This window comes from Sceloporus undulatus, chromosome 2 (genome assembly GCF_019175285.1).
Source record: "Sceloporus undulatus isolate JIND9_A2432 ecotype Alabama chromosome 2, SceUnd_v1.1, whole genome shotgun sequence".
Taxonomy (NCBI): Eukaryota; Metazoa; Chordata; class Lepidosauria; order Squamata; family Phrynosomatidae; genus Sceloporus; species Sceloporus undulatus.
In genome coordinates this window covers 136,440,539-136,444,664 of record NC_056523.1, presented here as the reverse complement: position 1 = coordinate 136,444,664, position 4,126 = coordinate 136,440,539, and positions in this window count along the sequence as shown.

Here is a 4,126-nt window from a genome sequence, read left to right as displayed (position 1 = left end):
TAAACTCTATTTTTTTACACTAACCTCACAGCAGAGTTTGGAAAAACATTTTTAAGTAATTAGTTGCCATTCTAGTACTGAGACACAAAATTTAAATACCATCATAGGTGCAATTTTGAAAAAAGTAACTCTTTATTTCTCCATTTCTAAAACATTGCAGTTGTACTGCAATACAAATGAAAGTATTTGTTATCAAGTTAGAACCATAATGTAATTTTTCTGTGCCTTCATTATTGGAAAAATAAATTAATTACAGACAACTAATGAGTGACGCCCACTCCCCAAGCCCTGCTTCAGAGAGATGTGAGCTGTGCTCAAATGTTAATTTGTTGTGGGATAAAGGGGAGATAGCCATCTGGTACCCAGTCTGAATGAAGGCTTTTCAGCTGCTAGTTTCTGCCTTGGAAGAGGCATCAATATGAACTGATTCCCTTTGTTTTCCATCTTTCAGAGAAACAACAGAGGAAAGCAAGCAGGAAGTTGGATCAGATTCCTCCACAAGGTAATCCAAAATGTTCACAACAGTCTCAATGATTTCAGTTATCTTTGCAAAGAAGACAGTGCCAGTGGATCAGATTTTTTTACAATGCAGCCGTCGCTAATAAGCCCCCATAAGATATTACGAGATAAAAAGTGATAGGATTGTGTGCTGTTAATGGTATAAAACTACTGTGATTTACAAATGTTATACAGAACTCCTTCAAAAGGCATGGTGGGCTGCAAAGAAATTCTCTTATAAGGCAGGTATACTGTACTATGTTTCAGTGATTCATGTTTTGTGTTGTGTTTAGGGAAACTAAAACTTAGGCGCTGGTGCCTGCAGGTGACAGCATGACCAGAATTAAGCATAAAAGGAATAATAAATGCATGACATCGTAGTGACACTGACCGATGGAAAATTCACAGCCTTTAAAACATTCATATCCTGGTAAGTGTATAGCTGGAGAATAAGGAGTTACTTCCAGATGAAGAGTCCTGGGTACTATTCACTATATCGCATCCATCACTTTATTTATATTTCATCTTTTTCCAAGGGTTGGACTCAAGGTAGCTCACAAAAGACAGAAAAATACAGTGAAAACACATATAGTTAAAACATACCAAAACTGATTAAAACAGTATTTAACTAACAGCAGAATTAAAGCCATTAAAAATCTTACTTTAAAGCAAGATTAAAACTAGTACAGCACTATAAAAAGTCCTCCTCTTATTAACAACCAATTCCCAAAGGTTGCTGGAATAGAGAGGTATTAACCTGCTGCCAAAAAGACAGCAAAAGAAGAGCCCATCCTAACTTCCCTAGGAAGGAAGTTCCAAAGTTAATGAGCAGCCTTCTCTTGCATTCCCACCAAGTGTGTTTATGAAAGACAGTGAGCTACAGAGAAAGATCTTAGAGCTTATAATTTTTACACACTCATAGGAAAGTGTGCAAAGATTATATTTTTTCCTTCTGAGTAGGTTATCTGTGGTAAGAAAAAATAAAGAAAAAAAAGATGGAAGAAGCTGTAGGAAAAATATGAGACTTGCAAATGGAAGACAAACCTGTCTGGGCCCAATGAAAACATGGTAGTGGATACAACCTAATGCAATGCCACCCAGAGTAAATAAGCTGGCATCACTGGGGTTGATTATGGCATATGTCACTGTAGCTTTTGTTATTTGTTTATGAAGGTTACAATCCTACACAGATATATCCCGTAATATGTATTATAGAACTCATTGTGGAGCTTGCTTCTGCATAGAAATATATGTGCACTATACAAGTGTGTGCCCAAACTATCCACAGCTATATATTTAGGCCAATACCTGCAACAAACTTTTTTTAACAACCCAGTCTTGCTAAGTCAGGTCGCAAACCTTAAGAGTAGCTAAATTTTGCAGGAGACTGTATGGGCCTGTTGTTATTCCACTGGTATCTATGTACAGATTTTTAGACTGCTTGAGAAAAAGCAATCTGTGGCTATGCCAAACTGTGTAGGACAACAATTTGGGTGTATATGTTACCATATAGCAATATCAGTTTCATATGACCTTTAGGAATCACAAGTTCTCAGCCCAAGAGCAATGAATCAGTGTTGCCAAGAAAACTCTATGATAGAGTCACTGAAAGTCAGAACTTTAAGTCAGAACCTGAAGGCATATGACAGCAACAACAACAAAATCCTTAGGATGAAGCCAGAAGAATTAAAGTGATATGAAACCAGTACAGCTATGTAGCATAGGTACCTACTATGTCTGGAATTCTTTTTCCCTCCACAAGCATCAGTGGATGTTCATAATCTCCTTATTTTATTTTGCTTTTCAGGTTCACTAGATCACATCCCTGTTCAGGTCAAAAGCACTGCTGATGCCAAAGCCTCGTTTTGCCTAAAGGAATGTTCAGCTTCACACTACTTACAGGAGCTGTCCAGAAAAAAATAACAACAATGAGGAAGGCAACTAGTTGTGTTTTAATAACTCCTTGTAAGGAAGGCCACCTTTCTCAGTCTGGCCTTAGAAAGAAGATATGAGGCCACAGCCCACCTAAGGTGCCAAAAGGCTCTTCATGGTTTTTAAAAACCACCGCGGTGGACGGGAGATGGCAACCAGCCCGGCAGAGGTCACCTCCATGATATCAATCAGAAACTGCCTGAAAACCAATGCTGTTGCAAAGGAGTGAGAAAAGGCACCCTGGAGGAGAAATTTTCCATCGCCTGCATTCAGGGAGCAACCTGCTGTGTGGATTTAATTTTCCTACAAAGACGCTGATACTAAATAAATAAACGTTAGTCCTGTGAGCCCAGCAACCTCAGAAGCCTATAACTGTTGGGTTCTGATTGGATCAACAGGAAGTGAGTGCTGGATGATCAAACTGAGGATATGACAAACGTGGGTTGAGTTTTCTATTAACTCCACAGACTGCTTCTGTGTCCTTGAGTCAGGGAAGTGCTTTAGAGTTAATGCCAAAGGACGGTTTAGCATGCCACGAAAAACCTGGATGCACACTCAGGCTTACCTCCTCCCTCTGCTCTCTCTCCCCCTCCTCCTTTGCTACGTGGCAATTTCTTCATACCTTTGCAGGAAAAACAGCAGATTGTGGTTTGTTCTAAAAGAGGAATAAGAGGCAAGAATTCCTCCTCAAGAGGAGGAGGAGGAGGAGGAGGAGGAGGCTAAAGCAAACCATGGTGTTGTGTCTGGACTATTCCAGTCACTTCTGTTTGCTCTGAGCCTCGGCTTCCTTACCTGTTGGACAGAACGATTGTGGCTTAAGGACATTATATGAAAACACATTCTGCTGGTGAAATAGTACTAGCCAAGAGCACAAAACATTACTAAGAGCGCAAAAAAGAGTCGGTGTATTGAAAGATGCATTCCAGCAAGTCACAGGCTGTTTCAGCCATTAAGTCTTGTTTTTCTCTTCCTTTGAGTGAGCTGTCTGCTTACATTTATTTAAAAAATGGAAGTGATGCATACACATGTATTTATACATAAAGCCCCCACAACACACACACACACACACACACTCTTTAAAAACTTGTAATGCAGTTGCCAGATTGTAATGGTGTTGAATTCAGGTATGTTCAGTGATGGCCGTTCCCTTGTTCATATTGAATTGTCTACAGAGGTTGCCCCAAGAGAAAAAGAGGTTCATTTGTACCAAATTCAGTTAGGGCTCTAAAAAAATTACATCTGTCTTCACCCTAGCAGGACAGCTTTGCTAGAAAGGTTTCATTAACAGGAAAAGGGTTTCAGAGCCAAGACATCAGGAAGTTAATGGCGCAACCTCTCAGCACTGAAGAAACAAGGTCAGCTCTTTTCCAGGATCATCATTATTATATCAATATAATAGCCAGGAATGTAAAACAAAGGAAAGGAAAGGAGGAACAGCACTTTCTAAAGTTGGAATTGAGGAACTGTGTCCATAAACTGTTGCAACATGTCCTTTCTCTTGTTCCTGTCTCATAACATCAATTCACTATCCAGACAACAGAACACCAACTTGGAAGCTGCATAAGCAGAACAACTGCTTACTTCAGCAGTGAGGAAATGGGCCACTCCTGGAGGTACAGAAACCTGGATCTGAAGTAGACAAGACTCTCCCAGAATTAAAAACAAAAATACACAAACCTGTATTTGGTTCTGAGCT